Genomic DNA, 26,906 nt, shown 5'->3' with positions numbered 1-26,906 from the left:
AATTCCAGTTATCCGAAATGTCGAAGCGGTAAACTTAAAAGGTTTAAATATCGCACATAGAGTTGATTTTAGGCGATTTTCGAAATTAGAAATCAAATTATAGTCAAATAGAAACACTGTATAGATTAGAGGAGTCCAATATTTAGCCGAATAAACAAACGTTTACGACGTGGAAAGAACAAGGAAAAATAAGTTGAAGAAAAGACGTGGTTACCCACCTAGATCTATCTATATATTAGCATTAAACAGTTATGAAAGATTAACTAAAACATATTTATTAAAGTTAGGAATTACCTCTCTGAATACTATTGTTCCAAATTTTTCAGTAAATATACAAATCCTATCTGAAAATAAAGATTTCTGATCCTTTGAAATTTGTATGAAGATTTTTTTCTTTTTCCACTTTAGGAACCAAATACCTACGTACAGGCATTACTCACAGCGGAGTGCATGTGGCTTACAACGTGTTTACCAATTCCGCAATCCGATGAGTTTGCTGCACTCGTCAAAGTGAGAAATCGATAAGCCACAAAACACAATACTTTAAAGTGAGAAACAACTTCGTTGCACGTGCGCTTTTCAACAGCAGAAAACGTCAGGCTTACAACTCAATTCCAACAGCGGCTTAACTGCTACTGTGGCAAAGTGAAAATGCCTAACCACAGCTAAATTTCACTGCGTTCGCTTTTTATTTTCCATCGACTTCAAAAAAGGAAGTTATCAACTTCTCATCAATTTTTGCTCTAACAAAGCGGCAGATAAGTATCAGTAAAGGGCGAAAGAGGGCTTGCCTTGCCACTGCAGCAGCCGTGCACAGTCCCGGGTTTTCGTTGTCTTATCGGTGCGGCCAAATCAGTCACAAATTGCAGCGGCTCAGCGAATGGGTCGCACCATTACCTCTTGTACTCTGGTGTTCTTTCATTATTTCCTTTTGATACATTTATTTTCACTATTTATTTTTGTTGCTTGTCGGCAGGATGTTCAAGATTGTGGTGATTTTTCGTTGTAAACAATAGATATAAATTACTATTTACAACAAACAAATATATTTTTTTACTGGAAACGTAAGCGTATTATTGCTGCTCTTGTTGTTGATATTGATTTTATAGCAAAAGTAGAGATAAAGTGTAGTTTGTTGGCATTGAAACAGAATTTTTTTTATATACTTTGTTTTTTTGGAAATTGCAATACGAAGCGAGAGTATTGTGGTATCGGAGAATATCATTAATTTATATTTATAGAGCTCTGTTTTAAGCGGAAAAGTCTTGAAGTTATCTTTTACGTACCTTTACTTCGACTCTCTAGTCTCTTTGCGTTCAATTCTTGTGTGTAAGGTTTCAGCTGTAAATAACAGATACATTGTAATTTAGATCCCAAAATCCAGCTTTTGTTATCCAAGAAGTCGTTCTTCTTAGCGCATATTTATCCTCGAACAAGAATATAGCTAAATAAATGTCTATTAAAGATATCACGTATTATATCGGTTGTTGGTACCTCATAGTGGAGCTGATGAGGTTTGATCAGTCGATCCTTCTCTCTAAATTACGGTAACATCGAAAACGTAAAAGAAACAGCGCTTGGAAATCATCGTGTTGGTATCAGAGAGATAGTAGAGGATAACAACATTATTTGTGTGTCGAATTAACACATTTTATTAAATGGTTTGGATATGAAGCGTGACAATACTCGACTATATATATATATATAAATATGAAAAGCCCAAAATTCGCTGAAGCCACTGAAGACCTATTAGATTAAGCGTTGGTATGTTTATATTTGCTCAGGTGCCTATTTTGAAGGCGATAATATGGATTTATATTAAAACACGTGACAATGTGTTTAAGTCAGTCCGGATCAAAATTGATCAGTTGTTAAATTTTTTTATGATAAACATACTTCATGAACTAGACTCATCTCGAAGTGCATTCTTTTGTACTCTAGAAAAAGATGCATTGAGTGGTAATTAACAGTAATTTTTTTTTATCAGGTATAAAGTCCTGCTTTGTTAGGGAACTCTAAACAGCTAAGCAATAGCTTTTATTTCATATTCACAAAGTTTCTTGACTTTTTTATCAAACTTTAAGTACGCAAACTTAAAATCGGAAATCCATATAGTCTAACTTCAATAATAACCAAGTAATAACTGTACAAACTGAATTGCAGTTAAACCATATAATTCTAGTGACAACCGAGAAATTGATTATCTGCAAACGCAAAACCGTTAAACGCCGACGACATGCCACTAGAATCCCACCAGTGTGCCAGTTGACTGTGCCACAGCAATCTTAGAGCGCTTAACTCGCATTACACCAACTACAAATACATGTAAGCGCAAGTGCACCCACGACAGACACACCCAGTCGAGGGCGGGCAGACGACTCACGTCAGGCATGAGAAATATCTCACAAATGTCTTGTAATTTTTCAAAATAACAACATTGTGTACACGACAGCCATGCTGCTGGTAATAGCAACAACAACAAACCAAACGAGTTGACACCACAAACTAACTAAACGCTGCGACACTGCGATGCTGACGATGAAAGGTGTCAGACGCTCACTGGAAAAGCTGCTAGCAACCGCTAAGTAACCGCCATTGAAACAGGGAATCGGTGGCAGGCAGTGGACAATAACAACAAGTACAACAACAACAACGGAACCTCATAAATGAACGCCAAGTAAAAGGATGACAGCAACTATAACGACATTGACACCAAGCGACAAAAATCATCCAACAATCTCATAAGGATAAATGTTATGTGTACGTGTGTGTGAGTGTGAGTGCATGTGTGTGTGTGTGTGTGGCACCTTTGCAGCGAACTAAGCGCGTGTGTGATACTTAAAGGATACTTTGTTGTTATTGCGGATGGTGTCGTTGACGTGGTGAATAACGCCGATGATGAAATTTATACACACAAATACAAGTGTGAGTTTGTGTGCGTGTGGACCGGCAGTTAGGTGCTCATATGCTTTAGTTTATTGTTAGTAATATTACTCGCAACATGTGTAGACAAGCATTTTAACATGAAATGCTCACATAGCTGACATTTTTCTAACATTTTATTGGATAATATTTTCGCTCTGCAGCTGGTTATAGCGGCAATGGCGGTAGTGTGGCAAGCATACCCACATAAATACCATATAACATATATGTGTGCGCTTGTGTAGAAAACATCTGCCCGGTTTCACGCTTAGCGAGAAGTTTATTAAATTTTTCACTTTTAGACAGTAAATAATCTGCGATACTTGAAATTCGATACTTTTTCCACACAACATCGGTCTTTGGGGTGAAAATGCTAATGCGCCGACGTCCGCACCGCTACTGGAATTTAATATTTTTTCCTTCAATTTTTGGCATTTTGAAGTGCACTAATGAAATTTACGAAATGTTTGTTTTTCTTCCACTGCTGGGAAGAAACTCTAAACTGGATCTCTGCATTTGCTCAGCCATGATGAGGGTAATTACAGCTGGTTAACGGAAGTGCAAGAATGCAGAGATAATTAAGTTGTACGGTGATCTTGAGATATGTGTAGAGCGATAGAAGAGAGTCATGACACCATCTTGCCTGAGGGATTTACTGTAGGGTAGAAGGGTATCTGTATATATAACTGCTAAGAAGATTTTGCTTTTAATTGAATTAATTTTATTATATTAAAGTTTACACTACTCTTACAAATCAAACTTTATAAATAAACTAAGTATATGTTCAAAAAATTTTCTTTAATGTGTATATATGTAAATACTATGCAATTCATATTTCCTCCGATAGTTAGTTAGATTCATGTAGTTTATGTACACGTATAACTTAATCTCCTTCTAAAGGCGTCTAAGAAATTTCGTGCGAGTCTACCAGTTCTTTAATCATTTCATTAGTTCACACCAATTGAAACTTCAAAAAAAAATTCACTACACTTTTTTATGTTTTATAAATCCACAACAACTCAAGAAGGACGGTAGACGGATGTTAAAATGGTTAGTTAAGTGCCTTATATGTATGATTTGGGTTGTTGGTTTTTGCATCTGTAACAGATATTCCCCAATTAATTTTGTAAAATATAATAGCCCTTTGTTGATATTATAGCCCTTGGCCTTGGATAATAAACTGGTTCTTATCCCGTAACGTAGCACAGACTATCATGGGAATTGCTCGCCAAAGTTGGTAACGTTTTGTTAGTTTAGCTTCTATTACAGATTCAATATATAGAGATAATATAAATTATTTGTGTTGCTAGAAAACGCCTATAGTAGAGTTTCATGTTTCCACAAAGCGTCTTGTTACCATTATAATTATGTTTTAGTAATTTATTTCGTTTCCATCGAGCTCATGTGGCTGATGGTGGAGCCTCAGCTTTAAGCAATCAAAATTAATAATTTCTTTTTTTGCCAATTAATAAAATATATCTTAGGTAAGGGGAAGCTAATAGTTCCAATCGGTACCACTCTGAGCACTATATTTATCTCGCACAGTCTATACTATGGAATCTTATGGAGCGTTGACCAAGCTAAGTGAACGCTGGAAAGCTAGAAGACATTGATGCTTTTCTGGCAACGTTGTGGTGAAATATTGATGCTCCGGAGCATAACTAAAGTATTGTTCTTTTGTTAGAATTGTTATAAATGTATTCATATGGTATTTTTACAGCCTGAACATGGTATATGAAATTCGCCATGACGTTTGTAATACCTATAAAGAAAAAGCAGTGACCCTACAGAGTATATATTAAAAGAAGCTGCGTATTTATCGGAACCGTATGTGCTTGTATGGAGAACTTTTTCATTCAACAAGATATTTTCAAGAATTTGACTTGAAACATTGTTTAAGACATCACTGAAGACATTGTTCAAATCGGATCACTATAGCATATGCCATAAAAACTGACCCATATAAATAAAGTTCCTGTATGAAAGATTTTTTTATTTGATAGCATATAGCATATAGCTGCCAAACAAACTGACCCTTCTAAATTAAAATAAATATTTTTTACACCAATTTATGTTATCCTAAATATACCTATGAGCGGTATTATACCTTTGGTAGAGCCGAAGTTAATATTTTTTCTTGTTAGATAATAAATTTATAAACACACACTGCCATAACTTGAAGAAAAAAGAAACCCAAACAACAACGCTAATAAAATTCGCAATAACTCATAGCGCAAACGATTTTCGCAATTATAAATTCTCTGAATTCTTGCATAACACTACCCATTTCATTCAATTAATTTCTATTGAACACAAATGTCTGCTATTTACATTTATTAATGCCCGCAAATATTTAAGTGAGCTGCATTCCCGCTCCACTTTTCCCACCGGCGGTTAATATTTTTTCATAAAATGCATTTCAATTGTAAATCAATTTATTTCACTTCAATTCACTTGAACCGCAATCATTATTGCCTTCGAGCATTATTTACACACATACAAACATACCACATCCATACACATATATTTATGCACACACAAATGCAGCTTCTCCGCATCTTAAATTCGCCAGGCGCTCTCGTGTTTACATTCGCTTTGGCTCGCCTGCATTTGATGGCTTGCAGTGGCGTTGCTTCTGCTTCTTCTTCTTCGCCACAATTGCATTATTTATTGTTCGTGTTGTTGTTGTTGCTGCTGTTGCATCAATCTGCAAATAAAGCAATTTATATTGGCGCCACATCGATTTATTTCTTTCGCTAGCACTAGAATGCTAGAAGTGCGCTTCTTAGCTTACAGCAGCGGCATTTCACACGTACGGCTGAGTAAGTGTGTGTGTAGATGTGTGTTTTTATGAAATTTATGCAAATAGACGCACGTCACTCAACGCCAAACATTCGGGTAATGGCAACCCTTATCAACTGCAGCAACCCTAATAAGCATGCAACTTTTTATTTTTTTCGATTCCGACAAACAAATGTGTATGTGTGTGTGAAGCTGGAGGGAGTGTGAAACCCTAGAAGATGTGTCGAGGATAGAAAAATGAGAACTGAGAAATTCAACATTCAAGTGGAAGTACTGACAGTAAAAGCATCATCATTTAATATTTATATTATGCAACTGACATTGACATTGACATGTGAGAAGTGCTTTAACGCAACAGTTAGAAAGTGAGTGGCTGAATGCCACAAAGCTTTTACAAAGGTTGTGGAAAGTTTAAGAGTGAATACAAAATTTAAAGAAATTTTAATTAATTGCCACAACATTTCATAAATAAAATTTATTTGACTATAAGTAATTTGAGGACAATTATGTACTAAGAGTAGTTTTTTTCTTTTTTAGATAGGGTTGCCAAGTAAATTTTGTTAGCAAAAGTAATGCAGAGTCAATAATATTCTATAGTATACTCGTATTGACATCATAAAGAAAAAAAGCGCTAACTTCGGTTGCACTGAAGCTATAATACCCTTCACAAATACAAAAGGATCCTTACAAGAATTGATTGCGATCGTTCAGTTTGTATTGCATCTGTTTGCTATAGGGATTAGCCTTAGTTAATAATTCATGCCAAATTTCATGAATATATCTGGTCACACTATAAAGTTTTCCATGCAAGCACTTGTTTCCGATCGTTCAGTTTGTATGGAACTTTATGTTATAGCACGTGTTTGGAGAGAAAAGAACGTGTCAAAAATTTCACGTCGATATCTCCAAAAGGAGAGACTACTTCTCGCATATGCAGACAAACGGACATGGCTAAATCGACTTTGCTCATCATGTTGATCAGTTATATAGTTTATATTTTATAGGATCTCCGACGTTTCCTAATGGCTGTTGCAAAATTTGTGGCAAACTTAATATACTCTTTTCAGGGTATAATAAAAATAATTAATTTTCAAAATTTCTCACTAGGGGTGACCCTCAAATTTTCCCAAATATATGAAGACTATAATTTAGATAAGCAGAAGCTTTTTGGTATAGATCCATTTACTTTACTTTGAATATTAGTGCCAACAATTTAATAATAATAGGAATAAATTAAAAAAAGTTGCCATATTGTACTAATTTTTTTTTGCAACATCTTATGTGTCAATAACCCTGAAATAGCAACCATCTTTCATTTTAGAGTTATTTGTACTTAATTTAGCTATTTACAATTTATTTCGATTTTTTCGAATGTCTGCGTGCTTTTATTCACAGTGAAATTAGCTTTTCTGCTGCGTTTTTATAACTTTTTGAGTATCTCGGCTGATATAGCAATGATTTCTGGACGATTAGCTCTTAGGTTGATCTCGTGAAGGCTCCGGGGACTGCTGGTGTAGACTTTGAGAAACATTTAAATCTAAAAAAAAAAGATGTCAGGGTGAGTAAAAGTTGAACATATGGGTGTCTTATAAATCGTAATTGGGTTTTACGTTCCCCAAACACGGCAATACATAAGTATTGCTTATTAAATCCTCCAGACGGAGTAAGAGACGCAGTAATCTGGCCAAGGACTGCCGATTCGACAGAATTCTGCCGCATCTACAACAACAACCACAACGAAATTAAGATTTTACAAACATGGCAAATCAACTCAGTAGCTTAGTAACTGGAAATTTATTTAATGTTTATATACCAACATGAAATACTTTGCACCCTGTATGTGTATGCCTCATTTCTGTCCAAGCCAAAACAAAAACTGTCGTCCAAATGTCATCGCAATCGCATTAAAAGTGTATTATAAGCAAGTTACAAGTTACAAAACCATATATATTTTTTAATTATTTACAAATGAAAACTCTTTACGGTTATTGTGTGGAGAGAATGTCACATTTCCAAGGAATTACTGAAACGAATTACTGCAAACAATGCCAAAAGTGTATCAGGAGAGGCAAACAAAGCAGAATATGGCAGGTATGGTCACAGCTTCGAGTACGGCACATTTGTTGATGAAGCTCTAATAGTTTCGGTGCGAGTGTGTGTGTGTTTGAAAATGAATTTTTCGGCATAGTACAATAATAAAAAAAGTATTTGAAATCGATATCGGCAGCTGTACGTTTCAATCAACTGACTTTTTCGGCATAACTGCAAAAAAACCGAAGTAGCATAACAAAGAGCCGAAACTCTTAACGGCATTGTTTCGCCTCACAAATGACTTTTCATATCAATTATATGTTAGTTATTTTCTATTTTACTTTGTATTTGTACTTTATTGTATTGCGGTTCTTATGCCGTCGTGTCTTGGTGGTCAATGCGAACAATAAAGTGTGGCAGCGGGAAAAATCACATTTCCCTCCAAACCAGGTGAGTTGTCTTTGTTCGCCAAATCAACTTTATTGCTAGAAATTTATTTCGTTGGTACTTTACTTTATTACCCTTAACCCAGGTACACATGTATTTATGAGTCTGCGTATCTGTATGTCAACATGTGACAACATGTGAGTGTGTTTGTGTGCCTGTGCGTTTTCTTCCTTGAACCTCCCGCCAGTATGTCTAGTGCGCACACTCGAGTTGCATAATGCGCAGCGGGTTGCATTTGTTTGCTCCGAAGCATGAACATCACATATATTCGCCATATTGTTGTTGCCCCACCCCACTGTGCGCTGGCCATTGTTTCGCTATTTGTTGCAGTTTTTGTAGTAACTGAGTGCAGACAATCTTCGTATGTCTTCAAGTGCATTTCTTTCCCTTTGTTCTAATACATATCTCTTATATTAGTTTGTGATTTGAGTATGTCTCTCGGTATTCAATTGTCCTTTGAGTACTTTGAAGTATCGAAGATTATTACCAACATACTTACTAGTGCCCATGTGACGTACAGATGTTTTTCTTCGATGCGTCCTTTGTTGTTGACAGCATTTTTTATGATTTTAACAGTTACTTTTCATGTGACTTTTCCCTTGAGAAAATCATTAGAAATCGCTTTAGTTCGAAACGTAGGGGTTCGTTTTCGAAATACCAACCGTTTTTGTTTCGTCATTTCGCTGATCGTTGTAGTTGAGTTGTTTTTCTTCTCAAAAACTAGATACAGGAAATGTATCTAAATGATGGGTATTCAAAAAAAGGATATGGATACCTAAAAAAATGGTACGATCATTTCATATTATGCCAGTGCTTGACTAAGCCATTTTTTAGTATTTATACCAGTTGTTTGTTCGATTCACCAAATCGCGGTGTGTAGATAGGTATTGTGCAAGATATAGATGGTTAATGTATTTGCTTAAGAAAATATTTCGAAACGTAGATTATACCATTCACTAAAAAGTATTACATCGATATTTAGGGAAACACAGTTTATGACAACCCAAAAAACGCGATTTTTGAAGATTAAAAAAATTAGTCATTGCATTAATAGTATTAAAATTTATAGAAATATTAAGCATACATTTAATTTTGAAAAAATAAATTTGATATTTTTCGAATAATACACGACGGCGCTAAAAAAAGGACCTCTCCGTAGTTGAAGCCTTAACAAAAAAAAAAAAATATCTTTACTACACGATAGAACTGGCGGCTTCATTTTAGAAGGCTGTAACTAATGTATATTAATGGCTTTTAGGTTGCAAAAATCCATTCTAAATTGTAATTTGTAGTTTGTACACCAAAGCGACGCCTGCCGGTAATTTTCGGTTAAACTACATAGCTAAGATAGATAACTCGCTCCCGCAGCCACTCTTGATTAAAACAGAAAACTCAATCTACCCTAAACTTACTAAAACTTGCTCACATCCTTCCAAAACGTGAGTTCATAATAATAATGAAAAAGTAATATATTTATAAATAATCACACAAAAAAGCCGAGTCTATTCAACTTTTTAATGAAAAAAGCAATCATTTTATTTTAAGTCTTTTGCTAATCGAAAGCGGAAGGAAATATTAAACCGAACCTCTAAACCATAAACACTTGCAAGCACAGAAGTATCTCATAAGTAAGCCGCACCAATCAATAATGATATATGAAGAGCTGTTAAAGAAGCTGCTATTGCTTTCCCTCCGCGATTTACAGAGTGTAAGTAATATAAAATCAAAGCCGATTTTCTCGCTACTCAAAGAAATGTTTATTTTCGCAAGGCTTTCACAATAAGCCACTTCAAAAACAAATTTGCCATATTGATTGCAAATCCTGAATATGGTAAAAAAAGTTCTTTGCACAAAAAAGTGATGTGCGGCAAAAACTTTGTCAATTTTTCTTTGATTTATGAATCTCTTTAATTTTTGTTGTACATACGAAAGGAAGAAAGAACTTGCTGCTCGGCGCCGTGGCGTACGCAGAAATTAGCAGTGCTCGTTCTCATAAATAAAAAGAAGACAAAGTGGGAGTGACAGCGACAGCCTCAGCGCGCACGTATACAAGTGTAAAATGTCCTTTTAATGGCGCTGTGTCATCATTATCATCTCCAGCGACTCGCTAACTGCTCACATATGAAAAATGCGGCTTGACACCAACATCTTTGATTTATGGCTACGCGTATGGCTGGCCTGTTGGATGAGTTAGCTTTGTCAGTTTGTCACAAAGTGTCTCCATGCATAAATATCTTTTTTCTGGCCCCTTTGGAGCAAGAAATGTAAGGTTTTAGTAAGCAACCGCAACATTTAAAGAAACAGAGAGCTGCTGCGCCCAAAAGCGTGCTTCATTTTATGCTCATATCCGCACTTAGCGAAAATATATGTGTGTGTGCGCGTAAGTGTCTTCCATGGGTTCCGGCTAGTGCTTCCTTACGCAGTTTTTTGTTCGATGTCTCTTTCGCTCACATATACATACTCACACGTAGATTTACATACATGTAGGCACATTAATGAAAGTGAAATATGCCTTCACATAGCAAAGTTTTCATATATTTGTTTGTCCCTCAGGCTAATGACAATTTTTCATTTCATTTGTCCTTCCGCATCTTCCTCGCTGCCTGTCTGTGGCTTATATGCATATTTCTGTGCTCGAATATTTCTGTTTACTTTGCGATTTCTCGATAATGGCTGCTGTAATGCTAATTTATATGTTTTGACAATATATCGCCTGTTACATACATATACTCGTATATACATAAATTATTTGCTGTTATATAATTTATGACCTGTAGGTTTTGATTATGATTTAATTTTAATGCACTTTCTATTAAAAACACTCAAATATGCGTGAATTTGTAGGTGTGTACAAGTATGCGTGTAAATAAATTAAATAATTATGACTTGCAATGGCACAAAATTAAGTACCCCACACATATTTGCGTTAAAATTTACTTGAACTATTAATTGACCTGAATTTCTTAAGCTTCCTTAATGAAATTCAAATGGATTATCAAAATATTTCTGGCGCTTCAATAGAGGAATAAGCTTCTGCACTTACGAAATGAATTAAAGTGTTAAATAGAACATTTTCTGATAGTGGAAGCCATCTGTCGAATTTAAATTAATCAATTTAAAACTTAAAACTTTAAACAAAAGGAATGAAAAAACGAGAAAAAATATTAACTTCGGCTGCAACGAAGCTATATTACCCTTCACAGGTATATTTTGTAAAGCATAAAAGGGTAAAAAAAAATTTGTATTCTGATTTTGATTGATTTGAATCACAGCTAAAAGCTATAGTGGTCCGATCTGAAAGATATGTTTGGAAATTGTGACGATGTCCTAGATAATAATCACTGCCAAATTTTTTGAAGATATCTTAACAAATAAAACACTTTTCCATACAAAGACTTCAGATACAACAGGCCAGTTGCATGGCAGCTATATTATAGTATAGTAGGCCGATCTGAGCAATTTCTTCGGATATTGTAGAAATGTTTTGGGTAATAATCCCTGCAAACTTCATGAAGATGGCTTGACAAATAAACAATCTTTCTATACAATGTTTTAAGTTTGATCGTCCAGTTTGTAGGGCAGCTTTATGCTATAGTTGTAGAGCAGCTTCTTGATGAGAAAAGCACGTGTGCAAATTTCAGACCGAGAACTCAAAAACTGTGAGACTAGTACACGTATATACAGACGAGCGTGGGTAAATCGACTTTACAGACACTTTAAACAGTCTTCGCCGTTTTCTTTTATGTGTTACAAACATCGTGGCAAACTTAATATGCCCTGTCAAGTGTAGTGAAATAACTTTATTGCTCTTAGCACACAGTTTTGTTAGAACTATCGCAGACTCAGCAAGTAATATATTTTGGACACAATACTAATATGTATCTGTTATGAAATTACTCTATAATTACTCTATAAGGAGAATCTATAGAACCGGTCTAAAATAGATGAAGTCTGTGTGTAGAGTTTCGGGTAAAACTTTGGTTTACAAGTGACACAATTTCATTTAATAATACAGAGCCTCTCTGAAATACGATAGTTTAGACAACTCGGATATGAGCCGAAAAGAAAGAAATAATGAATCGTGCGATTTCCAATGACTTTTTTAAAGTACACTTTTCGAGTTCAGAATATGCTTCTAAGGATTGTTTTTTGTTAAAAGAGAAACTTATCTGACCAATGCATTTTGAAGTTGTTTGGAAGGCCATTATAATACATAAAATTAATTTCCTCCACTTGGTACTCCAGAAAAGATGAATCAATATTAAAAATGCTTTAAACATTTAGGCGTAATTGAAAACTGATTTACCTTTATTTTCAGAGCTTAAAATTTCCTCTCTTAGTTTCGACCTCTTTAGGCATACATATATCACAAATAAGATGTAAAGTGTAAACTAAGGAACGCATATCAGTCTTTATTATGGGAATATAGAAAGCTTGCTGTATACTATCACAAAATATTTTAATGTATCTTTGGTTTTTTGTCACGCTTCTAAGTAATAATGTTGCTCAACTCTAAATATGCACTTTTCTCAAAATTGTATCATCTATTTTTTTTTTATCGGTTGAGCTTATTCTTCTAAATTACTCTATAAGGGAGAAGGCGGTAAGTGCGTCGGTTAATAATACTCGCTAAATTCATAAATATCATAAAAAGCTTAAAAATAAAAGGGTTTTCTTGAAAATATATGTTCTCTGATATTTGAAAAAGAAAACACATTGAAAAAAAATACGATTTAATTTATATTATTATATATCAATTTGTTTCCTTTTTCAAATTGGTTTGATTAGAAGAGGTTCAATAGTTGAAATACACAAAAACCAGTATGCTGGATTTGGTAACTTGCCTTCTTGCCTTTTGAAATATAGTCCAGTTAAGTTGTCCCAGTGTATACAAAAAATCATTGCATATGGCTAAAGAAAATTAAATTAATTAAAAAAAATTTTGTGCTAATTTTGAAAAAGGCTTTAGAATATTTGCTATTAATATTCTTATGATCGTACTGTAAAGTTTTTAACAAAAAATACGTTTTTACTAAGTTTGTTAGACGAGATGAGTTGAGCGTTTCTTTCGCACTCACTTAAAAAACTGGTCTTCTGTGAAAGGCAGTATTGGAATTGAAATTGAAATGTCATTGAATCTTATTTAGTCGTTAGGCATAAGTCAATATTTTACTCATGCAAAGATTGTCTTTTGAGTAGTTGGTTGTTTCCTAGTTGATCTCCTACACTCATACCTGAATAGAAATATTTAACAAGATTAAGAATATGAAAACAAATAATCTAAATTTTTGGTTATTTTTGCCGTGAGAATATAGATTATTCAGTACTCGGTAGTTATATACTAATAAAAACATTTTTCATTAGGTAAAGTCCTAAAAATTGTATATTCCACCGCGAATATTTTTGGCGCTGCCTCGTTGTTTGGTATATACCTTAGATATATCTGACAGTTATGGTTAGATAACTACTGCTAATTACACAGGTTGCTAGCAAATAATATACCATGAATTTGAGTTATTAAAGAAAAATAATAGTATGCAACAAAGTAATTACACTTTCTATGATCAATGAATATAATACATAATCATAATAATAACATACTACGATAAAATATGACACAAGAAAGAAAAAAAGGACAAAATGTGGCGCTTTGCGAGCAAACATCAAAGATGAAAGAGCAGGAAGGGAGACGTACAGGATTTGGAGCGATGTCCTGCTGTTAAGGTGCTTATGTTGGCTATTTACCGAAAAGAAGGTTGCTATTAAGGCTGAGGCGCAGACAGAAAGGACGCCTTTATGATAGAAACGGGGGTAGTTCTGGGCATTATAAAAAGTGTGTGTCACTGAATTATTTATGCGCACGAAAGGCGGTTGCTGCCCATTTAATTTCGAAAGCGAATGCGCCACAAAAGTAACTAAAGCAACAAAGAGCAGTCAGTGGGGAGGGGAGAGGAAATCCTTCAAGAGCGCGCATTTGACGAGGTAAAATTATTAGTTTCTGTTGCCAACAACAAAATCTACTGCTGAGACAGTAGATTTTATTGTTGTTGGAGTGAAGGTAGATGGCGATTTTCATCAGATATTGCAAATGAAAAAGTTAACAAGGGATTGCGGCATAAAAGCTTGCTTACCTGGATACAAATCTACTTCATACACTTATATTGCTATGACAAAAGTATACAACAACACCAATAATCATTAAATAATATACACAGCATTTGACAAGCCTGACAAGCTCTTGACAGTACTTTAGTTGTAGATCTCTTGAGCGATAAGTATGATTTGCAAAAAATTGTATACAATCGCGGGGTAAATAATTGTCAGGTATGAAATTGTAGGAATGAAATAAAAAGAAAAATATATATTTTACAAATGCTAAAACGCAATCGACATCCAATGCGAATAAATCAGTAAGAAAAGGAAGATAGCTAAGTGCGTGTGGGATTTGAAATCCTATTCGCAACAAATTTCCGGGACGTATGCTCTTGATAAATGAAGCCACGTGTCTTATCTTGCGTTGGGCTGTTGGAATAATGAGCTGAAGGTGGGTGAGCGTATTTGTATAACGGAAATGTAAAGTAAGGGAAGAAGAAAATGCAGTAAGCTTTAATAATATAGGCACATAAGTGTTTGAAGATAATACGTGGGTTACCAATTGAGTTGTTGAAACTGGTTAATATAAGTATAAATATTTTGGTAATTTTTTGTGTAAAAATTCTAAAAATATTACCATTGAAGAATCTACTGAAAAAAGAGGTCAGAAACTCTTTTCCAATCTTCTTCGATAAGCTTTAAGTTCTCTATGCTCAATTTGGTTATATTCGTGGGAGATACTTCATTTCAGATATGTAAGTAATTGAAGCCAAGCACGCTACCTACCAGACTAATATCAGATTCAGATCAAAATTGAATATATTTTCAATTCGAAATTAATCTAGTTGATAATTTGGATTGCTGTACCACTTTTGACATGTCGAAATTGTCCTGAGGGGACATTAGTCTAGTCTTGCCTATAGATGCCGCTGAATCGGGAGAAAAGTAGTATGTGAATTAATACCATGAACTTAATCTAGCAATTAACATTCGGTTTAAGCGTTATATCTACTTGTCAAGTTCAAAAAAGTAAATTTGTTAGACTCTTTCGTAAGCTTATATATTTGCAAATATTTATCAAACATTTGAAGGTTATTCGGAGATATGAGCATATTTGTATGAATCGACTTGAAGCGCGTTTTGCTCGAAACACAGTTTTCAGATATATAGAATGATCGACTTGTTGTAATTATACATCGTTTTTAGATATATTTGTGTATATATTTATAATTATCGAAGGTTTAAGACTTTTTCACAAACTTTTTTCACTTATTTTATAAACCGTCATTTTGTTAAAAATCTAAATTTTAACTAGCTTTAGGTCAATACTTGTATTCATCTATTGTATTAATAATATTTTTGGTTTTTGGATTTTAGATAATATTAAGCAAAAAAAAAATAATCCTCTCCGGTCAAAAAAATCCAAAAATTTTCTAAATAAATCACCGATACACTAAATTCCATCACAATTCTATCAATAATTCAATCAATTCTAGGTACATCAGTATCCTAAAAGTATGAAATTATATAATACAACACCAAAAGCAGTTTCACCTCCTTTCACCCACGTAAGTTAAGTCTTATGAGAGAAGAGGAATCATTCCTCCAAGAATACGTGTCGCAAAAGGTAATTCAATTTATTGACGGCCAAATATTTTTTCTTGGTGTTTAGCATACTCACAGCTTACCACCAGCAAAGCCTACCTCCCCTTACTTACAGATTTGTGTACAACAAGTTTGAGTTTTTGTGTAGAGAAATATCCAAAAATGAGCAGAAAACTGTAAAGAGCCAAGGAAAATTGCGAAAATTTATGCTAACTGAAGAGCATACTTCAAGTAGATACTCAAGCTGTCAAGAAAAGAAGTCGTTCGCCGTGTGAAAAGTATTTACACATACCGGCTGTCAATTCCCAATGCGACAGTGGCAACATGCCACTGACAGACAACAACTGATGTCAAACATGCCACGCGCACCAACAACGTTCATCAGTGGTTTTTTTTTGTTGGTTACATGCTATATATTTGCCGTTACCAAAACTTGAGTAAAGGGTGCGATCGAATGGTCACTTTATATTTGGTAATCGATGATTGATGAAAATTATTTGATAACTGAAGTACAAGACTTTGAGGTTATGGAATTTCGGCGATTTTTGTGAAATATAACATACGAGTATTGAACATATTTTGAGGAAGGAGGAAAAAATTTAAAGTTTTAAAATACTAAATAAAACTTTTAAAATGCTTGATGAATAATACACCGAAAATGTAGCTACGTTTTGACAAGATACAGAAAAGAAAAAGTATCTTTTTCCCTTTTTATAATAAATAATATATATTATAGGTTATCAAAACAGACGTTTTATTAAGTCTGAAGTAATCGATATTTATCGAAAAAGATATTATCTGCAATAAGTGGACAAAACTCGATGGGTGGCTAATTTATTGGTAGAGAAATAGATTAAGGGGTTAGCGCCGTGGCTACTGCTTCATGAAATTTCCTATTCTGCCAATTCTTGTTCAGAAAATGTTCAGTGTTTCTCTTCTGTGGTAGTTCCAGTGTGCTTAGTGCTCCAAGAAACTGTTTCGAGGGTGTTGATATTATACAAGCTTCACTAGAAGCTGAGCGTAGTTTCAAGAGAAGTGGAATTCGTCCAAAAACGGATATGGTGGGTTTATCACGAGATTGAATTTCTGAATTGAATTCTCTTTTGATGCAGATTCTTGTTTTATATATTCAACAGGAGATACTTACAGGTGCCTTAATTTTTGATATTATCTTTTATTTTTGCCAAATACCTAAAAAAAGGTGTAAATATAACTTTTAATTGAGACAAATGCAGATTTTGTGGGTTTTAAGCCTTCTCCTACAGTAAGTAGACTTAATAGAATTTTCAGCTGTTTTCAAAAGTCGTCAATGAAAGTTGCAAATACATCGACCGCGCAGTACTTCAAATACCAACTGCGCATCTTCGGGCACCCTTTATTGAAATTCAATGCCGTAGCAACATGACCGCTAAGGTTGCTTCGCGAAACGTGTGACTTGGGTGTTTTTCGACGTGGACGTTGGTGCGCGTGCCACAGCAACGTTTTGAATTAATTCTATTTGGATATTTGGTTAACGCTATGCTAATGACAATGACACAAAATGCGCTCACCGTGTCACAATGCGCTCTTCTGATGAGTGTGTACGTATGTACCGTTACGCTAAATGTGTCTGCTTGCGCCGGCTGATGGCAGTCAGCAAGATAGCATAATTCAAAAATTTCATTCAAAAACATGACGTTTTCATTTTATTTTATTAATAACTTCAATGTGGCGCGGTGAGTGGAAAAACAGAGGGGGAGGAGCAGATAGTAGTGACGTATGAAGCGCTGATGGACGCTTAGAGAATATGTGGCAGTGTTGTGTGCGTGCAATCCAATTTGTTTTTCTGCATTTTCAACACATTTTTCATTTTCTATTTTTTTTTTCGCTGGTTCGTTGGCTCGTTGCTTAGTTCGTGAGGGTTCGTGCTTTTGTCTTGAGTGTGGAGAAATTAATTATGTTGAAAATGCAACAATTGCTGGCACACGGACACTCTCATAAGGCATTATAGGGCACGCATGAGCAGTTGCTATTGTTGTTATAGCGGTAGCAAGTGGTTGGTGTTGTTGTAGCAGTCACTAACTTTGGTGTGGTGGGGTGGCGCACCCTCATTTCAAAATTACATTTGTAAAAATTTGTTCGAGTACCAAAATTATTATTATATTTATATTACACTAATGCATGCACATACATGCACACACACACATACACACAATTTATTGGAAAATTGTTTTTGAGCAGTTTTGTTTGTTGCATATTTCGTGGAAAATTGCAATTGAATGTTGGTACGCTAAAAGTCTCTAATAACAGTAAAGCGTTGCAAGCACACCGCCACACAGTCACACGGCCAGTGTGCATTAGACACGCGCTTATTTGTATACAATTACATACATTTGAGTGTCATTATTACTCATTCCTATTTTGTTGCTTATTTGTTGTAATTGTTGTTGTTCAGTGTAGCATAAAATTGCACGATCATAAAGAAAAGTGAGGTATTGAATGCGTGTGGTAAAAACCCCTTGCCACTGCTACGAATACTATGCTCGCAGTTATATGTAATATTTTGTTGAGAAAAAAAAACTGTTATAAATGTGTGAGTTTTATTACTGCACCGACGTGCGCAATTTATTGTGGTCGTTCACGTGCTCACGTCATCAGACGGCAGCAATAAACCGATGGCCTTAGTGTCAGTGGTTTTGGCAACTCGTGTGTCTGCCAGAAATCGTGGGGGAACATCGGAATAAGGTTGTTGTATGTGTCAGGGGCAACCTCTTCGAGGGGAGCACACACGCACATATATATTTAATTATTTTAGTGTGTGTGTATTTATAAATGAATAATAATGTTATGCAGCTTCGAGTGTTATTCGGAAAAGGGTACCGGCTGAGCATCTCCAATCGTTGAAAAAATTGTTGCTCCGCTGATTGATAGTTGTTAACATCTCTGTTAGTCACACAGATGCTAAGTAAATAATGAAATGTGTTTACGAAGTGATATATTTGAAAGACATAATGTGTTTCTTGTATTTAGGGAGCACTTTTGTAACTATAATTTATATCAGGGGACTTTGAGTGGATTAATATTAATAAGCTCTACTTCAATATTTAGTTTCCAAGAAAAGTAAGGGGCAAAAGGTTATACTATTGTTCATGACGACAGGAACGAATATCTTTTTTCTAAAGCACTCCCTAACGGTTTCGATAAGAAATCGTCATACTTTCGATGTATATCGGTCATGGTATTCATGCCTTATAGCTTGGGTTTCTTTTCGCTTTTCTATGCGAATATGTGTGCTTGTTATGTTGGCATTACTCCCATTCGATCCACCTTCCCTTTTTATTAAAATTGTTCGATTTATGTAACCGGAATGGACTCATATTTTTTATTTGATCAATAAGTGAGTTCTTGGCTGTATTTCTCATTTTTTCTGTTACAACAACCACACAATAACCTCCTTCTCTCATATTAATATGTTTCTCTATTTTACTTTTGGTGGTTTTTCTATTCTAAGAATATAGTTTCTATATACCGATGGTTTTGAATTTTTTTTTAAGACTATCTCATAATTTCCAATCTATAAAAATATATGTATGATCTGATAAAAATTGATAAATAAAACTACATTTTCATGTATATTAATACAAATTCTTATTATAGCCTTCAAAATAGTATGTCAACACTTAATTCAATTTCTATAAAATTGTTATTATAATCCGCTGCGATCGGCCTCAAGTGCCTTCAGGGAATTTTGGTTTCCGCTCATTTTTGAATTGGCATTTGCTATATTGTTGGACAGTTCGACGTCCTGTTTATAAATCCACGTCTCATCACTACTACTGAATTGCTTGATAAAATCCTTCTCTACGACCTCTCCTCGACGTCGCTTATGCCAAAGATTTAGGTCTAGAATTGACACACTTTATAACCAAAACATAACCCATAATTTGTTGAGTCGATTCATAAGAGATTTTGAGATCCTCTGCTCTCTCTCTGCTGCTTAAATGCTCTCTTTCTTTACCATTTTCGATGTTATCGTCATTAACAGAGGTGGATGCACGACTCGTATGAGGCAAGACTGAAATTTCACAACCTAATACTACTTTCACGAATAATACAATACTAATTGTTAATCATGATCATATTTGTTTTCAAATCCTTGGTTTTTCATATTCTATTTTCTAAAATGAGTTTTAAACTATTTATCATGTGTTTGAAGGATTGCTAGTGCCTTGTTAATACCATTTTTATTTAAACTATACGAGTTTGAACTACTTCTATAGCTTTGAAAAAATAAAACGATTCAGATTCAAAAGTGTATTAGAAAAATATCAGATTCTTAAATATTGGATACATTAGACCATATTCTACAACTGACCTCGTGAGATTGAGTCATGTTCCTTTCGGTGTTAGTGGGATTAAAATTATTTTATTTACAATATTTAAATAGTTTAGTATGGTATATAACTGACAAATTTGTTGATAAACAATAAAAAAAAAAACTTGTGAAAATTAAAAAATTCGCAAAACTTTTAATTTTGTCCGCCCTAGAGCTTAACTAAGCAAATTTTATCTAGGACTGGGGATTACGGTGCAGCAACTAAGTTTTCTTGTGGCATAGAAATAAATTCCATATTTGTCTTGAAACCTTTATTTAACACCCAATTGAACAAGAAAAAAGCGAGAAGAATATTCACACTCACACAAAATTCAATTCACGTAAATTATTCAAAACCAATATAAAATTGTGTAGAATGTTTGTATTTTAAATCAAATTTTCTTACCCTGAGTAAAATACGAAAAATAAAAAAGTGTGTAGCTTCAAAGAACGAAGCGAAAACAATGAGGGAAGAAACTTTGTTGACATTTTACCATCAGATTCAAGCAATCACGGTTGTGTCCATAAGCAACCAACAACAACAACGCTTCCACTCTGTTGCAAAACATTAACGCGCACATTAACGCGGCAGCGACCACCAAACAGCGTCGACAACAACAATAACAGCAGTAACAAGTTAGAAACACTTTGGCGATGATAATGTCAAATAGCGGTGCAGGTAATGACAGCAACCAGAAAAGACACGGACGGAGAAACCAAAGCAGACACACACACACAAAGACATATAACAGATAACTGTAAAGTCACTGAAGGAATCTGAAGGAAGAAAATGTTGTGGTATTTAGAATTTTTGTTGACATTTATAGCCCCGGCCTGCGGTCCATTACCTTGTGGTCGCAGCAACAATGTACATATACACATACACATACTGACATTAAATACACAAAGACACTTACAGTACGTACAAAAATTTATGGCATTAATAAATTTCCATAATTTCGCAACAAAATACAGGCGTCAATGTGCCACAACATCCAGCGGCAGCGTCGCATTTCCGCAGTTATCCTCAAGTGACACATTTTTCTTGCGCCATAAAGAAGTTCAAACCGCAAGTTGCTCTCGGTTGAGGGTGTTTCGCTGAGGCTGCCCGGTGTAAGGTGGGCACAGGCGGTTCGAGTGAAGTTGTTAAGTGAATTTTACAAAATTTTTATTTAGCATTTTTTTCTAACGCCCTGATTTATCAGCGTCGAACATTACTGTGAAGACATTACGCCACTTTTTAGGTAGAACTTCTTCTTCAACTTTCTTCTTGAAATGACTTTTGCCGCAGGACATTGCTCTTGCTGTCTTAGGAATATAAATTAATTGCGTATGTTGAGCAGCGTTGCATAGTCGTAACGGCAAAATTTAAATATTTCTGGGTAATTTGTATTATTCATTTTGTGTGAAATGCTTACTAGGGACTTCTTTAATCTTTATTACTCTGTTCACTCGCACTATGTAATTACAAATATCCATATTTTATTTCATAGTTGCAATGAGGTAATAATAATTAATGATAGTAATTAGTTTTAAGCAAGAAAATCTCTCATTTTCTCTCTCTCGCTCTCCCCACATTTAATTATTATATATGTATATGTATACCTTGCAAGTATATAGGTTTTTTTCAGGCAAAACATTTTTTTTGTGTACTTTGAGACAAAATATTGGACACGTATTTTTTATTTCAAATCAATGTGAAAAATTTTGAAGTTATGAATTTTCAAAATTTTTAACCTTTGAAAAAAGTACCTTTTAACATTTGCGTATACGATAATAATTTCTGGCGGTTTCAGCAAAATAGAACCTTAGGGATCCACTAATATTTAAGGCGAAAAAAAATGTATTCAAGTATACATGAAACAAAACTGTTCCTCTCATGGCTCATGCTTTCGCAGCTGCTTTGATTTCACATACTCCACATCACTCAAATCACATTAACATTAACAACTAGTTGACTAGTTTTTACAAAACTTTTTTTTGTAAGGTTCGTTAAGATAAGCTTTCAAATCCTCATATTTTCCGCAAGTTGATTCCACATCAGCTACAAATGTCGGACATGTTCTTTGGCTGCCTTTCAATTCATGCTCGACGACCCTCTCTAGAAACACCTGTGCCAGCAATGCGGCAAACATGCTGCCTTACTTTTCTCTCGGCTTCATTGAAATATTTATTAACTTCAGCTTGCTTGGGTGACGTGCTAAGAGTTGCAAGTGATTTTTTTTTAAATTTTTTAACTTTAGTTTGATTTTATTTAAATAAAAAAATCTTCTGTGTGCTGTTAGAATGTTACTAAACATCATTTTTTACCGAACTTTTAATACAAAGGCAACAGGTAAAGAGGTCAATGCCTAGTATAAGATAATTTAATTTAAATTTAAAAAATTCGCCTTATTAGTGGCAGGTAAACATACTACAAAACAAAACATTTCCACAAATTATTTATGTACAATAAATGATTAATATCTAAAGAAAGACACATTCGTGGGGTAATAATTGTATACGAAGTTTTTTTCAACATGGTGATTTTTTTTAACTAGTGTGATTTGCTACAGATAAAAATTCACTAGTGATCATCGGTAAGCTAAAATTTGTTTTGAGAGAGAACGAAAAATAACACCAACCGAAGGTTATAAAAAATTCGGTTTGCACCTTTTCTATATTCTACGTTCTATGGTTTCAGTATGGTCATAAAACTAGTTTGGAATTTTGATGTTTATATCGCTCAGTAAAATAAAGGTATATTATTCGATTTACATACTTTAAAAAGTTTTTATTTATTTCTAAGAATTTGTAGAAACACTGAAGAGATGGAGGATTCGCCATGTACTTAAATGTTGCTTTTGCTTACCTTTCATTCGATTAGTTTCTTGACTGAAGTTATGACTGAAGCTGAGCTTTAAGCTTGCACACCGTCTACATATATATAATATTATATAAAAGCTGTATTTTCAAAGATTTTAGAAGGCATTTAGTTGGTGATCGTGAGGCAAGTGAAGACTTTCAGTTTACTCTCACAAATTCTGGGTTAAAGAGCAATATTTAGGTTAACCTGAACCAGGGACTGCGTACATTTTGCTAAACTTTTTACATTCCTTCCTTTTTATGTACATTCTTCTAACCTAACCTAACGTATGTATGTAACCCCTTCAACTATCTAGTCAACAAATCTCTCTCTCATCTTATTTAGCGCAACACCGTCAAAACGAAGCTCCATATTTTCGCCAGCACTATTTGCAATTCCACTGAATCACTACCGACAATTGTAAACAACTACCGTTATGCGTGATGATTCATATCGCTCTTCCAGCACTGCAACTCAGCACAGATCCATTAGCAACTCATACAAACATATGTACATAAGTACGAATGTGGCAACTTGTAGACGCGAAAAGCGCATGCAGCTTGTCAAGGCAACCGCACATTTCTTGGCAACTACACAAACTACAGCAACAGCACAGCGATAGCGTGCATCCACAGTAATGCCATCACTCAGACGCTTGCACAGAACATCACTCAAGTCAAGTACTTGGCCGCACAGGCAGTCAGTTAGTCAATCAATTTGAGTGCTTGACAGCTTTTTGTGTGTCGAATTGAAACTTCTGCGATCAGTGGTCGGGCGTTCTACCCGTCAAACGGAAGCTGTAACCGAATAAAATGTGGTGTGGTGTGATGATGGTCTCCATGGCTGCTGACGAACCGAGAACCCGCAATGGCTCACTTTCGCTTTGTTATTTTAACAATTGAAATGAAAGCAGAAATCATTCGCAATGGAAAGTAACGACTTCTGTGGTTTGTACGAGTACTTGTAACGGTACTATAATAACAGTACATAGTGTTGTGCTCTGTGCGCTGCAAAGGGGTACGACTCATCGGTTGGTGGGTGGACGTGAGTGGGTGTGTAATTTCAAGAAGTCCAACAAGACACTCTGCGGCATTGATGTGCTCAGCTGATGTCCTCAGCTCTCAGCTGATGCTGATGATGACGTTGATGGAAGGCGTTGCAGCTATCGTTAATACTACCCCGCTGTCGCTCTTATTGTTTTTCATATAGTCATCTTCAAGTTGTTTGGCGCTTACGCGAGCACCGTGGAACCGCGTAAGTAGAAATGCCAGTATTTGCGTAGTTGCGGGAGGCGTGTCAAGTGCCACCGAGTAGTGTTGTGGGTGGCTAGAAGAACCAGCTGCTCATGGCATAGCATAGCATGACAGGGCGGCAGCGCCAGCGAGCGTTGTTCAACTTGACGTAATGAAAATGACAATCACACTTGAGACAAATTGTGAATTTATTCAAGCAGTCTTCTTCTATGCGCCGCGGGATAGAGGAGCTTTTAATGACAGCGCGCTTTTTCTCGATGGCTGATTTTTGTAAACTCGTTTATGGCGCGTCGAAATGCGAGTTTAAATAAATGATATACTTGAAAGCATTGCCCTGTCAAATGCACTTCAATCACGAATCAAAAGTGTACTGAATTAGTAATTGTAATATAATATAATGTACTTGACGGGCGGAAATCTACTCTACATTTGAAATATTTTAATTTATTAAACTTAAGAGAATTAAACTCAAATTGTCTGCGCATTTTGTGCTGATGAAAATGACCCATTTATTTATGCTTACTTGTAATCGCATATTATTCGACTGAGAAGAGTGTTGACAGTAGCGGATCAGTCACCTCCTTGTTTCGAATGGTTGTAATGCTTGAAAATATGTGGTGAAGCTGAGTTCCATATCTATTTGGTATTTATTATAAATATTTTCAGATTTATATAGTCTGTATCGAATCAATCTATTCAACAAGGGTAATCCAGAATCAATAAGTAAAAACAGTTACCAAATCTGCCGCGGACTGAAAAACAAAAACCACATTTTTACGTATTTAAATAAAAATCTTTATAGACGCCTTCAAAATATGATCCTGAGCTAATGCAAGCTTTCCAACGATTCATACACATTTTCTATATATATGTCATAAGGCCCGGATAAGATGACCTCCAGCGCCTTCGGCTCAATTCGCTATATTGTTCAACAATCGCAACGTCAAATTCATAAAACCATGTTTTCGTAATGCGTTTGATGACTGTAAGTAAATGTAGTGTCAGTTACGTTGTCAAGCATATCTTTTGCGAGCTCTCCAATCGACGTCGTTTTTGTATAAGATTCAGGTCTTTTGGTATAAGTCTTGCATTACATGCTTCATACCCAAAACATTAAACAAAATGTGTTGAGTCGATTTATAAGAGATATCGAGATCTTCTGCCAACACGATGGTTTCAAGCACTGTTTCTTAAAATTTTTCGATGTTATTGTCCCTAAAAGAGGTGGATAGACGACTCGTAGAAGGCAAGGTTAAGATAACTTCATGATCTTGACATTCACAGAACCATTTGTGCCACCCAAATACTTGTGTTCTAGACTAGGAAAAAATTTGATCAATTCGGTTTGCGTCCACAGCTTATATGGTTCCGCCCGCGACAACTTTGTTCTTGATTGTATATCGCAGAATATATTTCTCGCATGATGCAAGGGCCGTATTTTATTCTCCACATTTATTTTCGTGTAATTAGGACTTAAGTTTATATTTGCTTATTCAGTCCAAAATATCCCTTGCTGGAAAAAATCACACGGCAGAGAGTGGCACTGCTTTTAAAGGTGCTTTTCTATCGGCAAATAGTTTTAAAAAGTTAGAGAAATGGTAGCGTCGATCGGTACTTACCAGATTTTATATCTTCAGTCGAAATATAAATGGGGGTTAATGCATAACTGTTATAATAATAAGTATGATAATAAATATTTCTTGGAAAGTTGTTATCGGATCTCGGTCTTCATCCTTAGGGTAAATAATTACCAAATCTCGATATTTATTTAAACACCTCTTTTCTTCTTTTTTTCTGGCTTTCTTTGCCTGTATATTTTCATACATATATGAAGAGTCCGTAGTCTATTCCACTGTCAAAAGCAGCGCACATTTCAGAAATAAATAGGTCTTGCTTTTAATATTCAACTCAAAACGTTCCTCCCAGCGGGCAATCATTCGAAATAAATTGGCATGCTTGAAATAAACGAATGTGAGAGAGTAAACTAATTTATTATAAAAGGGACGAACAGAGCAGAGCAGTGATCCTACAGTGTGAGTCTTCGACCATGAACTCAGTGCAACCAAGTGTGAAATAGGGGCGTGGGCAGTTAGCACACCCTGTAGAGCGGCACTTACTACCAGCCACTTCCAGCAATATAGAGTTGCGCTGATTTTCGACGAACTTCTTTCGCAGGACAAAGTGAGTGCATGTGGAGAATGCTTGTCCAAGCAGAGCTAAGCACTTAGAGCGTGAAGGGGACGAGACACATGTTTGACAAGGCTTACAAGTACATATGTTGCAAGTACTGCATATGCTGCATGCAATGCCAGACACTGCGACGCAAACAAACCGCATGCAATTTTGAACGCAAATGGATATCAAATAGAAATAAAAGATGACTTACAACAAAAAGCAAAAGCAATGTGAGCAATGCCATATGTGATCATTGCAGCGCCGAGAACGCAGCCGCTTCTGTGGGGTGTGAGCGTAAACAATGTATACGGTTGAGTGTGCGCATATGTCTGTGTGCGCGCGTGTGGCATGCAACTCCTTTGAATTTTTCATTTGTAAC

At 35.2% G+C, this 26,906-nt stretch overlaps 1 long non-coding RNA gene across 1 annotated transcript in view; it reads left to right on the top strand.

The window, feature by feature from the left end:
* Nucleotides 1-24,806, top strand: part of LOC138857936 (uncharacterized) — a 154,908-nt gene extending 130,102 nt beyond the window's left edge. Inside the window, exon 3 of the long non-coding RNA XR_011397164.1 lies at nucleotides 23,445-24,806. This is a non-coding gene — a long non-coding RNA (uncharacterized lncRNA). The remainder of the gene's footprint in view (nucleotides 1-23,444) is intronic.
* Nucleotides 24,807-26,906: the final 2,100 nt, after the last annotated feature.

The sequence above is a fragment of the Bactrocera oleae genome, chromosome 6 (genome assembly GCF_042242935.1).
Source record: "Bactrocera oleae isolate idBacOlea1 chromosome 6, idBacOlea1, whole genome shotgun sequence".
Taxonomy (NCBI): Eukaryota; Metazoa; Arthropoda; class Insecta; order Diptera; family Tephritidae; genus Bactrocera; species Bactrocera oleae.
The sequence above is the reverse complement of the archived record's forward strand: the minus strand, read 5'-3'. Positions and strand labels throughout refer to the sequence as shown.